Source organism: Hylobates moloch, unplaced genomic scaffold (assembly GCF_009828535.3).
Source record: "Hylobates moloch isolate HMO894 unplaced genomic scaffold, HMol_V3 SCAFFOLD_13, whole genome shotgun sequence".
Classification (NCBI taxonomy): Eukaryota; Metazoa; Chordata; class Mammalia; order Primates; family Hylobatidae; genus Hylobates; species Hylobates moloch.
The window spans coordinates 1,666,913-1,687,901 of NW_026652288.1; the positions used below are offsets into that span (position 1 = coordinate 1,666,913).

Below are 20,989 nucleotides of genomic sequence, written 5' to 3' on the forward strand. Positions count from 1 at the left end.
TTAAATAAATAGCACCCTGAGTAACACATCGATGCTCTGAAATTGCTATTCAACATGAAAACACTTCAAAACACCAGAAAATTCTAGCAAAGCGATCTAGGGCCAAAGTGACATGAGGCAGAGATGAACTGAGAGTCAAGAAGCCTAAAGCAATGCTGAAAACGCCATTCACATCCACGAGAAACAGCATTTCCCAGGGTCCCCTGCCCTTGTCACAGGACTGGGGATGCAGAGATAATGGGGTAAAATCATATTCTTTAAGGAATTCAAAATTGAATTAAAACATTTAATGAAGGCCTATAAGTTGAGAAACATTCTCCAGGGGGTGTAGTGGAAGCTTGGATGAGGCTTCCATTGCATTCCATGGATTCCATTCCATCATCCCATTGGATGAGGATTAGGAAGAAGAAAGAAATTTCCTGGAGGAACTGATATTTGGGCTGAATGTTAAAAGTTAACTGGATGTTTCAGGTTAAAAAGAAAAACTGTGGTGAAGGTGTTCCTCACAGAGGGAACAGCACGTGTAAAGACCCAAAGGCTTGGAGAGACAGGTGCGTTCCAGGAGAGACAAAGCTGGGGCTGGGGTGGGAGAGACACACTCCAAGCTTGGCTATGAACTCCCTTCAGTAGGGCACAGAATTCTCAATGTTTCCAGCAGAACAGGGGCCAGCCACACTCAGTGATCACCCAGCTTGCTTACCCTTATCCAGCATCTCATGAATCAACCTGCATTGATGATTTCTCTGGCTGTAGTTTAGGGGAGAACCTGTGAGCAAAAGTGCAGTAAAGCTAGTTTTCCTTTGTGGGCATTAAATAGAAAAACTTGGCCTTATTAGCTAACTGCTCATATGGTTGGATAAGGATAAGAATTGTTTTATTTTTACAATTAAATTCTTCATCCTTTCAGGATTTTTTATGCATATAGGGGCAAACTTAGTTTTTTTCCAGTCAGATAGCTAATTCTTCCAGTAATCAGTTATTAAATAAATCATATTCCCTCCCTACACTGAAATATTCCTCTTGCTGAATGTGAAATTCCTGCCACAGTTGGGTGAGACTCTGTTCCCTCCTCCGTCGGCTCCTCCCAGTGCAGTCCTGTTCCTCCGTCGGCTCCCCCCAGTGCAGTCCTGTGTGGATTATGGTGGCTCAGACTCTGTCCCCTCCTCCATGGGTTCCTCCCAGTGCAGTCTTGTGTGGATTATGGTAGCTCTGCAGTGTTTTCTCCTCTGCTGAACAAAGGCCTGTGCTGTGAGCATTACAGGAGGTAATTTATGAAGGATGCCGAGCACAGCACCCCACATGGAGCAGACACTAAACAGATGGGGTTCCCCTTTCTTTCCCTTTCAGCCAATGAAACCCAGATCTGAAGGGTTTCAAAAACTGTTTTAAATTTTACATTTACATAGCTGTTTAATAAGTGCCAATTGCCAGCAAGATTCAGATTAAGCAGAAAGCATAAAACGTATGGCACATGTACCCTAAAACTTAAAGTATATAAAAACAAAACAAAACAAAACAAAAACGTATGGTCTGAAATGGCAGGAGGTTTTCATTTTCTAACACGTGCACCTGATGGTGTGTGGTCCTAAGGCAGCTGGCCCTTGCCGGCCCTGTTACACTTTGTGTCTTCAGGACTCCCCAGCCCCTCCATCCTGCCCTTCCCGTCTCTCCTACCCTCCTGAAAAGAACGCTTGGGATGGCTGGGTCAAATGGTATTTCTAGTTCTAGATCCCTGAGGAATCGCCACACTGACTTCCACAATGGTTGAACTAGTTTACAGTCCCACCAACAGTGTAAAAGTGTTCCTATTTCTCCACATCCTCTCCAGCACCTGTTGTTTCCTGATTTTTTAATGATGGCCATTCTAACTGGTGTGAGATGGTATCTCACTGTGGTTGCTGCTATAAAGACACATGCACACGTATGTTTATTGCGGCACTATTCACAATAGCAAAGACTTGGAACCAACCCAAATGTCCAACAACGATAGACTTGATTAAGAAACTGTGGTACATATACACCATGGAATACTATGCAGCCATAAAAAATGATGAGTTCGTGTCCTTTGTAGGGACATGGATGAAACTGGAAAACATCATTCTCAGTAAACTATCGCAAGGACAAAAAACCAAACACCGCATGTTCTCACTCATAGGTGGGAATTGAACAATGAGAACTCGTGGACACAGGAAGGGGAACATCACATTCCGGGTACTGTTGTGGGGTGGGGGGCGGGGGGGGCGGGGACAGCATTAGGAGATATACCTAATGCTAAATGACGAGCTAATGGGTGCAGGAAATCAACATGGCACATGGATACATATGTAACAAACCTGCACATTGTGCACATGTACCCTAAAACCTAAAGTATAATAAAAAAAAAAAAAAAAAAAGAACGCTTGGGCTTGCTTCCACCCAGGGCCCACCCACCACTGGCAACTGTCATTGGCAGCCTCAGGTGTTTAAACCGTTCATTTGAATTCATTCTTCTGGTGGTCCCAGGGCTGGAACTGCAAGCTTCACTTAGTGAACCCGTGAATGGCTCAGTCGCATTTTCTAAGACATCAGCTCTGATCTTCCTTGGAACTGGAGAAAATTCACCTCAGTTACCACTGCTTGGGTTTCTGATTACCTCTCCAGTAATTTACATTGAGAAAATCACCCTTAAAACTCCACTTTAGCAGTAATTCTTTTTATTTTGAAGTCTAATATTTATTTTTAAAATAAGGATGTTTTCTGAGAAGATTTAAAATTTGTTTTATACTTAAAGAAAAGTCTTGAATTTAAGGAATCTATTTTGAGCCAATAAAGCTGTCAGGAGTGATTCATGAAGAGAGAGCAGGTGAATTATTTCCTAATATGAAAACTTTACATTTGGACTCAGGATTTATTACTATGATCTTCCTTCTCTTTCCCTTCCAATAAAAGGGATGCTTTCCTCAAGTTGAGCCTCGGTGAAGAGATTATAATGTATATATATTTGATACACATATTTAGGGGCAGGGCACCACTTTGTCACCCAGGCTGGAGTACAGTGGCAGAATCATAACTGGCTGCAGCCTTGAACTCCACTTCCAGAGTGGCTGGACTACAGGTGTGTGCCACCATGCCTGGCTAATCTTTTCAATTATTTGTATAGCCAGGATCTCACTATGTTTCCCAGGCTGGTCTTGAACTCCTGGACTCAAGTGATCCTACTGTCTCTGCCTTCCAAAGTTCTGGGATCCCTGGTGTGAGCCATGGTACCTGGCCAAGAACTAATTTTTTTTTTTTTTTGAGACAGAGTCTTACTCTGTCGCCCAGGCTGGAGTGCAGTGGCGTGATCTCGGCTCACTACAAGCTCCACCTCCTGGGTTCACGCCATTCTCCTGCCTCAGCCTCCCGAGCAGCTGGGACTACAGGCACCCGCCATCACGCCTGGCTAATTTTTTGTACTTTTAGTAGAGACAGGGTTTCACCGTATTAGCCAGGATGGTCTCAATCTCCTGACCTCGTGATCTGCCTGCCTCGGCCTCCCAAAGTGTTGGTATTACAGGCACGAGCCACCACACCTGGCCAAGAACTAATATTTTAAATGCACGAAAATTTCATAAACTCAGTAAAATCCCTTGGAGTCCTCAGCGACTGCTTTCTGATGTCAAGTACCACATTAGGCCACAACTGTGAGCCCAGGAGGAGCTCACTTTGGGTCCCAGGTCTGCAAGAGACCGGCAAGGTCCTCCTAACCCAAGTCTCTAGCCACAGGGACCTGCTCTCCCCGCCCCGACAGAGTCCTCTTGCAGGAACAAGACATGGGGGCTTGGATTGCAGGCTGGGTTATGGACAGCTCCCACTTTGACACCAGAACCTGAGCTCCAGTCCTCCCTCCCTGCCATAGTCACTCCTCCACTATCCACGAAGCAATTTCCATTTTCCCAACCAGCCAGACCCTGCCTTTCAGCTCCTGCTGCTCAATTCGCTTGGTCAATTCTCTGCTTGTCAGCACCATCAAGAAGAGGAGATGGGAGGGAGGGCAGGAGCCAGAGGTCAGTCCTAGCCTCTGTGAGGGGTAAGGAAGGCTCGGGGAAGGAACGTTGAAGAGAAACTGGAAGTCCTGGCAGAAGGCAGTGCAGGTGTGCATGTCTAGCCATATCCAGGTGTTTTCCCAAGAGCACTTCTTCCTAGGAATTACTCTCTCCACGGCAGCTGGGAGCTGGTCAGCCTTCTACAACCCTACATCATAGAAAATACCTCCACGTCTCAATACTGACTCCAGCAAGTTTGGGCTACTAAAAATACATCCATGAAGATTAGCAAGAATGAGAACTTATATTTTCTAGTCATCATTCAAAAATGTTTAAACAGAGAATGACAACAATTAAAAATTGTTTTCCAAAATATGACAATATTTTCTGCTTTTTAGTGAAATTAATGTAGTGTAAATACATTAACATTTGGGATTTATACCTGATATTCACATTTTAAAAGGATAGCATTTTATCAGGTCACAAAAGAGTTAGAAAACATAAGTGGGTTTATAGTTCATTACATCATGGTTTATAATTTTTAAATTTTCATTGTTCAACTTCATAGGATAAAAAGAAGAAAATTGGGCATATAAAACAGGAAAAAGAGGCTTGGCTTGTCTGCTCCTAATTTTTCCTTTTCCTCCTTTCCATTTTTTATTGATGCAAATGGCAATTAGTGAAGCCATCTTCTTGAGGAAAGAGATCCACATTCCTGGATCTGTCCCTTTCACCCCATCACTGTGTACAATGTGTGTGCCTATTTGGTCCAGCAAGGTTGATGCCAACAAAGCCAAGAGAAATTAAAATGAGAAAATAAAAATTATCTTGGCAAAAAAAAGTGAAGATACGGCTAATGCCTATATGGTATCTGCCACTCTGTATGCTGATCCTGACAGTCTCCAGGGTGAGACAAGGTAAAACCATTCCTCTGTACTCAGAAATAAAGATGATTTTGTAGGTTAGCACTTTTTAGAATGAAAGACAATATTGGAAATAGCATATTTGAAGTTCACTGGAATGAGATTTGAAAGCTAACTGTTTTATGAACTAGTCAATAAGTATTTAGTAAGCTTCAAATAGGTGGCATACAAGAACACTTTAGGAAGATACCATAAAACATGACCTTGACCTAAACTGAAACAGAGAAAGCATCCCTCCCCCATTCTTTGGTTATGAATCCCCTTATAGAAAGTACTAAAGAGGTTTACAAATGTGTATAAAATCAAACTGAGTTTTACCCTAACATGTCTTAGTCTTTCTCCTGATTCCAGTCACTAATGATCAGCCTCTGCTAATCACTTCTTAGGTAGAAGTTCTGGAGGGCACCAGTTGGGAACTGATATTCAGCTACAAGTGAGGAAAACATAGGGCAGGTGTTAGAAACCTATGCGTGGCTGTGCTCTTGCTTTGGCCTGGAGGAACCTCTGGAAGACTCCTTCCCACCAATGGGAGGCTCTGGGCATGCCTCTCCACAGACAGGGAGTGGCTTCAGCCTGGTGGCCATGCTTTCAAAAGAATAGTTACAGATATGTAGCCTGTCAAATAATGTTTACACTGTTTCTTAGGGCAAGAAGCAGTCTGTGAGATACAGCTTTAAGGCCAAATTGCTAGGACATTTGGGAAATTTCCTGGCATACATAGGATAGTTGAAATCAACACAGTCTTGGGAAATGAAGGATGCAGGCTTTCTCCAATGGCTTGAGACTATAAAATTCAAGTGATAAAGAAGCACACGTATTATCATGAAACCCCAAAAATAAATCCTTCTAAATGGCATAGTTTGAATGCTTAATAGACTTCTATGCCTAGTTTGAAACAAACACTTTAAAAATCATGCTACAAATCCTAAGAAAATAGCAATCAAAATGATGACAGGTTGCAATAAAGATGTCTTGTAATAGGCCCCCTAGAGGGGAGCTCCATCATTTTGACAGAGCCAACTTGTGAGGGTGCAACCACCCAGGATAGCACTAATTCAAGCACGGCACCAAGGACACCATGCCAGCCTGTGCCTCAATGGGTGCCCCCAGCCTCTCCCCCAGATCTGTGTGTGTTGTGAGGGTGCAGAGCTGTGAGCTGGACCCAACAGAGGCGGGAGGACAGCCATAGGAAGTGCACTCAGCCACTAGCCTTTTGAATACAGGAAAAGCAAGTTGTCAAAATACAGGATCCTATCTTTCAGGCAGGTGGACATCCTGATGGAAAAGTGCCTGGCCCATGGTAGATGCCTGTAAATTTCAGTTAAATGAGTGAATGAATAAACTAATTACATTGTACTAATGCATCTCTTGGTCAGCTACATTGTTAATAATTTTATGACAGTTTAAAAAAAATTCTCACAATACAAATAAAAAGTTTCAAAGAAATATCCACTCCACATGCAGCCAGAAGATACCTATGCCTCTATTTCTACATGCATGGTGGGAAAGCCACGTCAATGGAATGCTGGTCAGGCTGCACAGGATCATTCAATGTTAAGCCAGAAGTCAACAAGAAGCCTTTCAGAGCTTCAAAAAGAGCCACAGGGTATTTGCTCTGGGAAAATCCTGGGATTCCCTGGCCCAAGGAGGGTTTCCTGCCATCATGTTTGAGCCGGGAACCTACTGGAAAATTTGAAACTAAACCAAACCTGAACCAAGTCTAAAGGCTTCAAAGATGCCTACAGGGTAATTGAGGCAGTGGTGATGCTTTCACAAAATAATTTACATTTGATTTTATTCAAAAATGGATGATCTAGCAGGTCTATATCCATGAAAAATGGGTTGCCCAACTTATGTCATGTACGATAACAGCAGAGAAGCCCCAAAATACCCACGAGAATAACTTTTGGGGAAGCACTAGGGGCCAGGAAGAGAGAGGCCTCACTTCACTTTGGAGGCCTCATCTCAGGCCAAGGGTGTCGTCAGCTGCTGTGCAGGCAGTGGTGAAGCTTTGTTGTTCACACTAAGAGCTGACACCTGATGAGCTGAAGTCTCTTTCAGATGTAATGGTTTCACTTCCAATCACAGCGTGATACCTACTTTTACATCAAGGAATGGCTGGGCAGGAAGGCACCCCTTCCAGAACTTCAGAGGAAACGTCAAGTCAGGTGCCCTTCAAGAATTTAACTATTTTTGTTGTTGTTGGTAAAATAGATGTTGTTTCAGCTTTATCTTGCCAGCAAGTTCTGGGAGAAAATTCAAAGAATCAGAATTTTAGGGCTGGGAGTACCCGAACAGTCTCATGGCCAGGGGCTCATACCTGGCCACTTAGAACTGTTCCATCGGGTTCTCGGTGCTTAACAAATTGGACTAACATCTAAAAATCTCCAGGCTTTATATCAAAACCTGGATTTCTGTTTTTTTTTTTGTTTTTGTTTCTGTTTTTTGTTTTTTTCTTTCTGGAAAAATATGATGATCTGGAAGCATTGCTCTAAATTTCTCTTGGCCTCAGATGGCCGGAGTGGAGGTGCAGCATTTCCGTGGGAGGGGCAGCCAGTGTTCCCGTGGGAGGGGCAGCGTTCCCACAGGAGGGGCATGTGCTACCCCACACCACAAATTTCAAGTCTGGGGCCCTCATGCCCATTCCTTTCTGGGCTTATGCCTCCTGCTCACCTGCTTCAGGGATTCACCTCTGCTGCTCTCCATCTGTTCCAAGCTGGTTCTGAAGCTGGACCTAGCAACAGTGAGCTGAGGCTGCGTGGGGAGTGCAGGTGCACCCTGGGTCCCCTGCTCTCTGCCCATGAGGATGACTGAGTTTAAGGGAAAGAGGAGACATTGAAGTCCCAGGGCCTCTGGAGCATCCTGGAGAAGCCAGACCTCAGTTGATGCTTTTGGGTTATGTAATTGTTACAGGAATGACATTCCCATGCTGGGCCTCAAGACTCAGAATATGGCTCATCAGGACGTTCGTGGGTCCTGTGTAGATACTGGAACTGCACGTGGCAAAGGTTCAGAATGTACCAACTCCCCCTGAAGCTGTCCTCTAGCACGTGAGCTTTTGCTCAATGTTTAATAATTTATTTGCGTTTCATCTCTGCTCTTGGAGTAATTTGTTCTTTAATCTCCCTGAAAGTTGCTCCAAACAAGTTTCCATAGACTTTGCATATGCCTGTAAAATAACACTGGTCTTATCTTCCTGTGCCTGTGAGACCTCTACCCTCCCGCCAACCCAGCTACATCTACAGGGTGGGAATGGTGCCACATTCCCACCCTTCTGCCAGCTCAGCTGCACCTCCAGGGTGGAGATGTGCCACATTCCCGCCTGCACCTCCCATTCCTGCGGAGTGCCGGGCACACAGCAGGGCTGCCTGACCATGCTGGGTGGGTGGAAGGTGGGCCCGTGATGCTGTGTGGCTCTGAACATCTCTGCATGTGCTTTCCAGGGCCCTGTGGTGGGCAGTATCCTCCGTCTACTCTGCGGGCTCTCCAGATTTCAGTGTCTTCATATTCTCGAACTCCTCGTCAGTGGCAGCCCCTTCACCGGATGGCTTTGGAGGACACTGTGGCCTGTGCACCGTGCAGGGCAGCAGCAGCACACATGTACATGACAGGGGCGACGGCCTGCAGCGCCAGTGCTGGCTCCACACACAAACCTGCTTGTGCTGGGCACAGTCACCTCTATGAATCTGAGTATTTTCATGTGTAAAATCCCTGCTTATGCTGTGCCAGCTTCCTTTGTGGGCTAAGCTCATCCCAGGGCTGAAGGAGACTGCTCTCCCTTGCAATGTGCATTGCCCATCTTGTCCCCTCTCAGGCAGCAACCTTGCTATTCTCTTTATAAGGAAGAGCAGAGGAGCCATTGAAGCCAGCCCCTCCGCCGGTCTCGTCTACGTCTCTCATTCAATATCCCCTTCCAGCCTGCCTCCGAGTAAGAAGTTTCCATTCAAATCTCGCTCGCTGCCAGGAATCGTGGCCCCAAATCACAGGGTGGATCCGGGGCTCCTGTGGGATCCCACCTCTGCTTCCACATCAGCCCCTGCCACCCCCTCTTATGAGGGTCTTGCTACGTCTTTTTCTTTTCTTGTTGGAGACAGGTTCTTGCTCTGCTGCTCTGGCTGGAGTGCGGTGACATGATCGTGGCTCACCACAGCCTTGGACCTCCTAGACTCAAGTGACCTTTCCACCTCAGCCCCTGAGCATCTGGGATTACAGGTGCACACCAGGTCTGGCTAATTTGTGTATTTTTTGTAGAGACGGGGTTTCACCATGTTGTCCAGGCTGGTCTCAAACTCCTGGCCTCAAGTGATCCTCTGCCTCAGCCTCCAAAAGTTCTGGAATTTTAGGTGTGAGCCACTGTGCCTGGCCTAGATCCTTCTCTTAAAGCTGACTTCTGAGGACCCGCTCTCTCCCATCCTTCTTTCCAGTGTGTCTGTCCATCCCTCTCGCCTGGTTCACCTCCTGCTTTTCTTCAGCTGAGTCCCCTCCACCCTCCAACGACTAACCTGCCCTCTCTCATGCAGTCAGGACCCTGTTGGCTATCACTTCTAACATCCATCTTTCAAAGAACATCACCAACCCATCCCCCAAATCCCCAGTCTTGTCAATTCCCCTCCATCAGCGAAGCCTAGGATTCTCTGAATCACGTTCCCCCAAATTTCCATCTCTCAGGTTCACCACACTGGCTCTCAGAGCTCTATCCTGGTCCTTTCACCTCTCAGAGGACATCATAGCTGCCTCTCCTGCTCCACAAAGAAGGATTCAAACTGGCATTTTTAGCCCTAACCTCTCTGGTCAGCACTCCTTGCTGCCTCTGTCACATCAAGTTCATCTTAGGGTTTTCCCTTAACCATGCCCCTAATTCCTATCGCACAGTTAGGCACTGCTGTCTCCTTTCTCCTTCCTCAGTGTTTTGCAAATTTGTTTATTAGACATCAGTTTTTCTGCACAGTTCACTGGCTGTAAGAGCTTGTGAGGTGGGGCCTCATGACAACCCAGCATCGGTCCACGTTCTCCACAGTTAGTTCCTGAATGTATGAGGTGATTGTTCTTCCCTTCCGAAGCTTTAAAATAATACTTGGCTAGTTTTCCCCCCTTTCCCCTATCAAATAATTTATCACATTCTGGTTTTGGCTGTTGTCATTTTTTCCTGTTTCCTTGCATCTGCCTGGACGCCACACCTGTCCATGCCTGATCCTACCAAGAGGTAGCATTGCTGGAGTCCCCAGGTGCTCCCCTCCCCCGCTTTCCTGTCCATCCCCCACGCCCCGCTGTGATGCCTTCCATCTGGGAATTCTCGGGCTTGAGAACCCAGAGTGGTTCTTTGCTGATTACCTCAAGTCTAGCAATAATGCCTCCTTCTCCTTTCTCTCCTTTGCAAAATGATGACTGACACAGTGGAAGAGATCTGACTTAACCCACTCCATCTTGCTTTTAACATCCAAGCTGTCCATATTCATTCCTGGGCATAGGCTGAATTAGCTGTGGGAGAAACTTAGTTTATAGTTTAAACAAAGATGATTAACAGCCCTTTCCCAAAGCAGAACTCCTTGCCTGGGGACCAGACTGCCCTTGTAGAACTAACATTAGCCATAAGATTTAAAATTACAGTCTAGGAGTCATGCAGCTGGAGGCTACAAGATTCTGACTCTCCCTAAACTGCTCCTAAGACCAGTGCTTTTGATATTTTGCAGACCCTGCACTTGATGGATCAGCTGGCACCACCCAGATCAATAAACTGGTTCATCTGATCTTATGGCCCCGACCCAGGAACTGACTGAGCCCAAGAAGACAGCTCCGCCTCCCTATGATCTCATCCCTGACCAATCAGCACTCCTGGCTCACTGGCTTCCCCCACCCACCAAGTTATCCTTAAAAACTCTGCTCCTCGAATGCTCGGGGGAGACTGATTGGAGTAATAATAAAACTCCAGCCTCCCACACAGATGCCCTGAGTGAATTACTCCTTCTCTATTGCAATTCTCCTGTCTTGGTGAATCAGCTCTGTCTGGGCAGCAGGCAAGGTGAACCCCTTGGGTGGTTACATTATCAGGTTGAAGTACAAACAGGCACACAGGGGTCCGCCAGGTGGGGACTGGGCAGCCGCGGCCGTCTCTCTTCCTGCAGCCAATTTCCTTACTGGAGGAAACCAACCTTCACTCCACTCTACTCCACAGTGGAATGAATAAACAGAGCAAGCTCTTTATATATTTATTGTTTACAAAATCAGGCTCTGTTTACAAAACTTTTTTGTAACTTGCTATTTTTCACTTTAAAAAAATCACAGCCATCTCTATAGGCTAATGTCTATCCATTGAACTCATCTTTTTGAATGGCTGCGTAGTATTCCTCAGAATATACCTACTATAATTTATCCAGTCAGCCCCCCAAGTTCCTTTACTAACAAGGCTTATGTTGTTTTATTTCACTACAAAAATAATTGACAAAAATGATTACATGTATTTTGTATGTATTTCTAGAATAGAGTTTTCTAAAAAGATATCGTCACTTTACCATGAAAAAAGAAAACATTCCATGCCCTTTTTAGTAACATGTGATCATGCCGGTTTCTGGAAGCGCTGGTCACCTTGAATTTTATTCCGTCCTTGGCTTTGGTTGAGTAAAGCCACATGTCTCATCATTTCCCTGGCCCCCAGGGAGGGTAAGCGTTCTCTCACACCCTCACCGTCCGCATCTCCTCTTCTGTGAAATTGTGATTCATATCCTTTGCCTGTTTTTCTTCTTTCTTTTCACATTTTTCACATCGATTCATAATAGCTGTCTGTACACTGTGATGCTAACCCCTTTGCCCACCTTATCTGTCGCCAGTATTTTCTTCCAGCTTATTGTTGATATCGTTTTGTTGTTTTTCTATTTTGCTCATGGTATTTTTTCCCATGTATACATAAACGTTTTCGGTCATTCAGTCATTTGAAAAGAATCCCAGTCTCTGTGGCCTGTATGTGACTTTCTCACTAAGCCTTGCATTTTGGGGTGAGTGGCCAAGCCCCCCATGGGCCCGTTCCTTCCTGTGCCCTCACCAGGCTCAGCCCTGGTTCATGCCCTGCTCACTCCTCCCGGCGAGTCCTCCTGGGAGCATCTGGCTTCACCCCCGGGCCATGCTGTCTCCTGGTGATGTTCAGAGGTGTCGGCTCCCTCCCTAATGAATGCCTGTCCCAGTAGATGTGTGGCTACAGTGCAAGTGAAAAAAGCCCCTTTTGATAGCTACAAAAAACACAAATGTGACTGAAGAGCTGCTTTTAATAAGTAATAGACAGTGTTCTGTATTGCTGATCTATAGGGCTGTTTCTGAGACTACATCTGGTTTATATTCAGCATTTTCGATCTTTACTTCTCCCTAATTCAGATTTTAGTGATGTGGTAAAAAAATTTAAAATTAAAAATTCAAATATGTTTTGCCACAGAAAAATATTACTGGAACTTCCCATTTATACAGGTATTTGAAATTATCTTAACGATTTTTCTAGTTTGCATATTCTTTTTAATTTTTTAAAAATTATTCTACTTATTTTTTAGGGGGAGGAAAAGACTAAAAGAATAAAGAACAGAAAACTTAGAGAAACCTGTGTCTACAAGTGATAGAATGTGGAATCTGTGACATACGTTAAGTATTCACTGCGGAGGAAATATGTTATTCCACAGAAAAGTCATAGAAATGAAAATGTTCTGAAGATTATTAAATGGGAAACATGAAGTTTAGAGACAGGGTATGGGCTTGGAATAGTTTTTTTTTTCCTACTTACTGTGTCGTTTTAGCTTTCAGGCATCTATTTTATCATCTGCACGAACTATGCCACGGGAATGACTTTCACGTGTGTTCATGCGACGGTCGGTGGATGTGAACACTCTAGCACGTGTGGAAGAACCCGGAAAATGCACAGGGCTCCACACGTGTGAGGGGGTGCTGCTATGTGCCCAGTGTGGTAGCTCTGAGTTCACTATACTGTCGTCCTCACTGCGCTCTCCTGCTGGGAGTGCCCTTCTCCATGAGAGAAATGCACTGCTAACATCACACTGCCCTCCCTTCAAGGGGCAGGAAAAAAAAAAAAAAAGCATCAACAAGAGCGTTCTAAATAATAAGAGAAAACCCTTAAAAAACACCTGCCTCTCGCAGAAGAGAGGAGAAAGTTCTAGAAGGGGTGGAAGAGAAAACGAAGGAGCATTATGTTGTCAGCACAGCCGCTGTAGGGAGAGGACTGAAGGAAGCGAGTGGGTGGTCTCTCCCTGACCACTGCTGCCAGGTAGTGGCTGAGCGTGAGAGAGGCCCTCCCGTGTAGGGTCAAAGCACAGAGGCTTTGTCCCTGGGTAATGGGCATGGGACCAGCTGAGGCTGAAATCCCCGTCCCAGCCAACACTGCCTGGGCTTGGTGCTCCTTTCTCAAGGGGAGTCCCAGGAGAAGGCCAGCGTGCGGTGGGATTCTCAGGGCTGCTGCAGGTGACAGGGAAGTGGGCAGCGGCTCTGCCCAGGATCGCCCCAGGGGACAGAGGCAAGTGAAGGGCTACAAGAGAGAAGAAGGAAGCTGCCCTCTGTTTGTTTCTTAGAATCCAAGATGGGGTCAATCCAGCCATCAGAAAGGAAGAAGTGACCGATATAAAAGAGGAGAGGGGGAAATCTGAAGGAATGGTTTACAAGAAAAAGCCGAGGCATCTTCCGAGGATGGAAACTGGAAGAGGGAAGGGTCGAAGAGGCTGAGGTGGAGGAAGAGGTGTGCAGGCTCATTGTTTCGACCACATAAGGAAGTGGTTTGTGGACACTGTGGTCTGCAAGAGGCTAGGAAACCCACGCTAGGAGATGTGAGTGCTGCTGTTTACTTAGTTCTTTTCACACACGCAGAGAGCACACAACCTAACCGTCTGCAGTGGGGGCCACCCTGCCTCAGTGTGGGCTGCACAGAACGGAGTGTAGACAGGCCGCCTTTACCTATCAGTGTGGGCTGCACAGAAGCGAGTGTAGACGGGCCGCCTTTACCTTACAGGAAGTCTTCTCTCCTAGGAACGGAGGCAGCGTGACTCCTGGCAGGATGCAGGCCCAGAGTCAGGGGCTCGCTCTAAGCTCTACTCCTGGTCCTCTCCAGCTTGTGACTGTGGCAAAGTCACTTAATCTCTCTGTGCCTTGATTTCTCCATCTGTAAAATATAAAAAGCAATATACAGCACCTCTGGTGAATTCATCACCACCTTAGGAAGAGACATACACAGGGCATCCTCTTTGCAACCGTCAACATGCACACAGCAGCTTCCTCCAGGAACCAAATGTTCTCTTTCATATCCATGAACAACGCAGTCCCCTTTCGAGTTTATTCTCCTAGACTGGACGCCTGCTGTTCGGACTCTGACCCTTGCCCAGGTGGTCCCGTCGGGAGCAAGCCCCAGCTGGGACAGCTTGTTCTCTGCCAGCTACGTCAGCCTGATACGGTTCCATGAGCTCCCAATTCCTGTGGACCAGAAGCCCTGCACACAGCCTTATCCTCCCTCCTTCCCAGACTCGGGGTAGACTCAGCCCGTGTGGCAGCATCACGGAGGAGCTCCACGCCAGGATTCGCACTGTTAGCCTTATTTATTCTGTGATGTCTCCAGGGACTTCTGGGGTGAGAGGACCAGCCTAGTCTCCTTAAAATTCATAGAACTAAAAACCTTACAAAACACTTTCTTACCCATTATGTCATTTGGCCATCAATTGAACTTTATGTGAATTTTATGAATGAAGAAACTGATACTCAGAGAGGGTGAAATACGTGCTCAGAACTCCCCAGTTAGTCAGGAGATAATAACTGAAACTGAATTATCTGTATTGAGATCCAGTATAGTTCTTCCCACCATGAATTAAGGCCTGTCCCTCAGGAAGGACTCAGGAAGGACCCACAACGCTGAGATACCGGTGAGGGAATTTGAGTCTCGCCACTAGGTCCTCGGGGAGCCTTGGGTGATGGCATTGGATAACTGTCCCCTTATGATTTCCGTTCCAAAGGATTCAGTGCTTCTTGCTCTCCAGGGCTGACAGGACTAAACCTCTCTGGGCTGTTTTGAACCTGAACAGGTCAAGTGAGCAGAGAGCCCGGAGCCCCTGCGATGATGCGGCTTGATGCAGATAACCATCATGGAAGTGCCGCCACACTTTCTATGCAATTCCTCATTTGAGCAACAGGAAACCAGAGAGTAGAGTTAAATAAGAAATACGGGGAGACATAATAGGGCCATTTTCCCCAGAATTCGCAAATCTTTTCCTTCGACCTGGAAACTAACCCACCTTGTCCACATCTGCTGACCATTAGGGACTGAGCCCTAAACCTTTTCCTTATGTACTTAATTTTCCCCAAAGAACAATTTCATCCACACACACAGTTAATAAGGGTTGGAGCATGTATGTCTTGTCAAGAACATAATGGTGGATATGAGACTCAGAAGGTTAAAAATCCTGATTAGTCCCTTGAAAGAGAAAGGAATTAGACCAGATGGATCTTTTTTCTCTACTACATTGTAGTTTAAAACAAAAGAACTTCTCTTACCCCTCCTTTGGATATAATAACTCCCCTAAACATTACCAAGAACTCTGAACTATCTTACAGAATCCTCTGTTATGCGAGACCCCAGAGCCTACACAATTCCTACCTGCCTTTGGATCTTATGTGCCTGCTCCTAGTGGTTAATATGGATTCACTGGAAAAACAAAAAAGAAAAGAAAGAAAAAGAAAAAGAAAATGTTTGCATTGCCCTGTGAAGATGGATTCTAACTGATCAGACAATGCTATACATGTGGCTCAACCAACAAGCAAAATCTTTAATGGTTAAACAATTTGCAATTAGACAGAATGGGGTTATAATAGCACTACCACTTACTACTTCGTGATCTGATGTTGTTTTATAAACATTAATTTCCTAGACTTTCAATGTCTGAATTAAATAATATATCAAAAATGTCTGGCTTATCTTAATTCAGTGCTCAATAAATGATAGTAGACAGTGATACTAATATCACTAGATACCAATTTATTAATATACATTTTCAGTTTCTAATTTCTAAATGTGATGATCCAGACAAGCAGCAAAGGTTACATACAGAAAATTCTGGCTCCCTACATATGATTGTGACCAATTAATTTGCCCACCCTTGACTGAGGGCTGAGTCTCTGGCACTCTGCTAGACATGGGTAATGCAGTGTAAAACAGATGGGTAAGATATCACTACATAAACTCAAGGCAAGGTGGGGAGAAAGAATAGAGAGAAGCTGGAATGGACACAGTTACAATCTTAAATATGTAGAAAAATAATTTATTTTGGGTATAAAGACAAATGGAAAATATGAAGGAACAGAAAATTTAAAAATATAAAAATGTATTTTTGGGTAAAAAAGAAATTCCATGGCCAGCTTTAAATATGCCACCCCAAAGGTCAATAAATGGAAAACTCAACATAATCTATTAAAATAAAAAAATTAAAACGAGTTAATACATTGGCAACATGCTCAGTTTTCATGCTGTGACATATGTGGGGTGTTAGTCTTTTTTAGTAAATTATTTTATAAAGCTATAGTTATTTTAAACAGCATTTTGCAATCAGCTAATGTCAATGGAATATTAGTAATAATACCATGAAACATACATATGACTAGCTCATAATATGTAAAAATTAAACAGTTATTAATGAATGACAAGCAAAGTATGCTACAATTCATATTCATAGTATAAATTAAAATGGGTGTGAGGTTCTTATTAAAGTTGTCATATAAAGCGTGCTAATTTGTGGGATTTTATGAACAATAACCTTATGCTGGACAATGCTCCTTAAAGAGCCAACAGAACAAGGAATAATGATGAGATGGAGGAAGTTCCCTGCCTGAAATCCATCTGTAGAAGGTGCTGACAGATTTCTAATCAGAAGGTTATTCTAATCGGAAGGTGGCTGAGCATGACTCCAGAACAAAGTACTGCACAAAACCCACAGCTCCCCTCCCTGGGCAGGAGCAGGGCAGCAAGTCCGTCGCCCGAGCCTCTGCGGCCACAGCCTGGTGCACAGAGTCCTGTCCCAGGGCAGGGGGGTCGAGAACCTACCAAAATCCCCCTTTTGTGGCTCCTAGTTCATTTTTAAAAAAATATTTAAAGTCAGAGGCAGAAATTTCCTCTGGGAAATCTATTTTAGGCAAGCAAGGTCTCAGACCTAATTTGTTTCTGTTTCTTTGCTTTTGAAAACCAAGCATTCACAAGTGGCCATCTCCAGAGCCTGACAAGAACAGCTGGCCTGAGTGACAGGCACCCCTCCCTGGGCTGGGCAGGTCCTGTCTCAGAGGAACCACAGGGTGGGTGTGGTGTGTAGGGGCTATACCTGCCCTGCTCCTCTGCCCTCCCAATACAGCCAACTCCACATGACCTGAGGACGGGGGGTTGTTTATTTTGGGTTCCTTATGAATCCCATGGTTTAAGTGTCCCACACCATTCTTTTTTGGATTTCTTCTCCAGTTTGTGAACACAGAGCCCCAGGCATTTTTTTTCAGAATGGGGACCTCCAAGTAAGGGTTCTTAGGCCCTGCATGTCGGAAGTGTCTATTTCACTAAGGGGATAATCATCTCTCCCAAGACTGTGAAGGCCTTGAGGCTATTTTATTCTATGCTATGCATGCATAGTGTTCAGGTTTATGAACAGTTCCACTCCATTGCCAGGCCAGTCTGCAGTCTGATCCTGGTTCCCCTGGGAAGCTCAGAAGCTTAGAAGCACAGGTTTTCTCCCTAAACAGGTCTAGGGTCTTCTCTTCCTGTTGGTTTTCTGGAGTTTGATGAGTTTGATGTGTTTAGGTTTGTCAACCTTTTTTCATTCTTACTGCTTGACATTAGTGCCCCCATACAACCTGAAAACTATTCATCTCCCAGAACTTTCTTGTCTCTTTATTAATTTCCCCCTCTTTATTTCCTTTATTACTATTAGTTTTTTTGAATTTCTACTACTAAATGGATTCGGATTGTCTAAATTTATCTTCCATTGGTTTTAGCTTTTTTTTTTTTTTTTTATCTCTTTGTCTTTCTTCTCCATGTTCTGGAAGGTTTTCTAAAATTTACCTTCGACTTCCTCAATTGCACTTTAAATTTTTAGTACTCCAATTTTAATTTTCAAAATTAGTTTTTGTCACAGTCACACATTTGCATTTAGTTTGGTCAATTTTTGTCTTCGCAAAAGGATAGAGATCATGTTGCACCACTGTGTGATTAATATCTCACACAAGGTACATTATATGTAAACATTTGATCAATAATAGAGTGAAGAAATAAAGGAAGAAAGAAGTGAGTGAGAGCATCTCTGCACAGGGCTGGTGCCACATTGTCCCTGTTCCTCACAACTGTATAAAGTGGGTGTTACTAGCCTCATTGTGCAGATGCTGGACAGAAGCTGGAAAGGGTACACAATTTGGCCATTTTTGCACAGTTGATGAGTAAGTCAGGAAAGGAAGCACAGGGTGTCCTGAAGTAATTCAGGCAAAAGTAAAGTAGGGAACAATGTCAGGACCTCCTGGGTTCCCTTTGTTGGGCATGACCTCTTAGTAGCTACGGTTCAGCTGAAGAAAAGGCCTGGTTCCAACCTGGTGCCCCAGGGATGCTTGGTTTACTTCTTCATTCCTTGAATGGGTCTTGTTACCTCCAGATCCTCTTGCTCAGAGATGGGGGGGTCACCTTCTTTCTACATGGAAATAGGATCGTGGCTGTCAGGTTTTAACCCTGCTCCACGGAGAGAAATAGATTTTACATCTTGATCCCGTGTGCACATCCTATGTATATTATAGAGAGATTTGAAACCGTGATAAAATCAAACATTTCACAGAACAACACATTCTTAATATGTATGGCATCCTCAAATGCTTTCCATTTTACTTCTTTTTGTTGATATTAGTACTGCCTCCTCAGATTGGTATCACAACTCACAAATGAATTGTGGCCACAGTTGGAGTAAGTTAGCTGGGGTGTATTTTCTCCATGGTCTCTCGACCATGAGACTCGGTGTGTGATCGTGCAGTTGGCTCTCTGCTGCTGCCGGAACCACAGCCTGCCTTGACCTCTTCTAGCCCAATACCTCATCACCACTTATGGTAATAAGATACGGAAAACATTATCTATGACACCAGTTGTAAAGTACACTTGGGTATCTCTCAGTTTCATGTAGATTTCAATTTCAAAACTGCTTTCCATGTATGCCACATGCTTCAGTTGGTCTGTCATTGGATGCCACTGGTAAGTGTCGGGCCACTGTTGTGCTCCAGGCTGCCTAAGAGACAATGAGGATGGAATATATGAAGTGACTCCTGAAGCATCCCAAGACCCTCAGGCCTTCAGTGGACCAAGCATTATACTAACTGCAAAAGGGTGTAATCATCTGTCCGTACTCACAGGGTAGGGTCAATGTTTTTCAGGGTAAATATTCAACATGATACTTTAGCCTTGTGATATATGTCCCCACCCAAATCTCACCTTGAATTGTAATCCCCATAGTCTCCACATGTCAAAGGCAGGACCAGGTGGAGGTAACTGGATCATGGGGGCGGGGCAGTTTCCCTCATGCTGTTCTCATGATAGAGAGTGAGTTTCAAGAGATCTGATGGTTTTATAAGCGTCTGGCATTTCCCCTGCTTGCACTTCTCCTTCCTGCCGCCTTGTGAAGAAGGTGCCTTGCTCCCTCTTTACCTTCTGCCAGGATTGTAAGTTTCCTGAGGCCTACCCAGCTATGTTAAGGCGTGAGTTGATTAAACCTTTTTTCTTTATAAATTACTTAGTCTCCAGTGTGTCCTTATAGTGGCATGAGAATGGACTAACATACCTTGGGAATTACTGAGAACCAATCTATGCCTCCACATCAACCCCAGGGTAAGCTTACAACTGCTCCAAAATATGCACCTGTTCTTCTTGAGTCCCATTCCCACTTCCTAGTTAGACTTGCTTGATTCCCATCGCCTGCTCTGTATGGGGAAAATCTGTGCTTCTGGTATGTGTCTCTCAACACAGCCTCATGCTTCCTGCCAAAGGTCTTTTGGACTTTTCCACATGACGTTTCACATAAATTATTGAAAAAGTCAGCAGGTAGGAGGGTCACTTATTAAACACCCCTCAGCCTTCTCCTCCACGTTCCCTGTGACAGTGAATAGTAACAACCCAGGCCCCCCCGTCCAGGCTCGTCCACTGTCACCCTGGCCCATGGTCCTGGCCTCTGGGTAGCTCCTCTCAGCCTCCTGGTGCCTCTCAACAGAGCTCTTCTCTCCCTCCTGCTGTGTGGCTTGACTCCCACTGATGGACCATGGCCTGTGGGCCTGCTGTTTCTTCCTCTGGCAGCCACAGGGGCTTCTCTCCTGGGGTGGGTGCCTTGGCACCTCCTGCCCGTTCTCTATGTCTTTGTGAGATGTCCCCTTCCTGCAGCTGAGTCTTCAGTGCCACCCCATCACCTTTGAGGTAAGACAGCACCCTGGTGTGGGGCCCGTGGGTGTTTAGGGCTGCCAAGCCTCCTCTGTGTCTGCACACCTCCCTGTGTGGACCCCCACTTTCCCTAAGTCTCCCCTCAGCCTCTGGGAGCAGCACCTGCTCTCGTGGCCCCAGGCCCGGCTGCTTTAGGCACCCCCACTCCACTCCCTCAGGGCACCATGCTTCCTTTTCCATCATGAAGCCTAATACATTGATTCATGCCTTTCGTGCATGTGTTCTTTCCTGCATGCGTTCTTTCCTGCACGCGTTCTTTCCTGCGTGCCTTCTTTCCTGCGTGCCTTCTTTCCTGCGTGCCTTCTTTCCTGCGTGCGTGCCTTCTTTCCTGCAGGCGTTCTTTCCTGCATGCGTTCTTTCACTCATGCCTTCTTTCTTTTGCACCCTTTCTTACTTCAGACACAAAGCACATCATTATGTGGTACTCTGTCTGCTTACTAGCCTAGTTTCTCCATTTCATTAAAAAAAAGTTATCATGTATATTTGATGTTTACAACATGTTGATATGGGATACACATACATTGTAGAATGCTTACTATAGTGAAACAAATTAACTTATTTATCATCTCAGTTACTTTTTTGTGACAAGAGCAGCTAAAATC

The 20,989-nt window shown here is 45.1% G+C and overlaps 1 protein-coding gene across 15 annotated transcripts in view; it reads right to left on the reverse strand.

Annotated features, from left to right (window-relative positions):
* The window catches only part of MYT1L (myelin transcription factor 1 like), a 532,891-nt gene that overhangs the window by 188,088 nt on the left and 323,814 nt on the right, over window positions 1–20,989 (reverse strand). For all 15 annotated transcript variants that reach the window (XM_032172073.2, XM_058426326.1, XM_032172071.2 and 12 more), the window contains one exon: window positions 13,913–14,069. The gene's annotated coding sequence lies outside the window, so the exon portion shown is untranslated. The remainder of the gene's footprint in view (window positions 1–13,912; window positions 14,070–20,989) is intronic.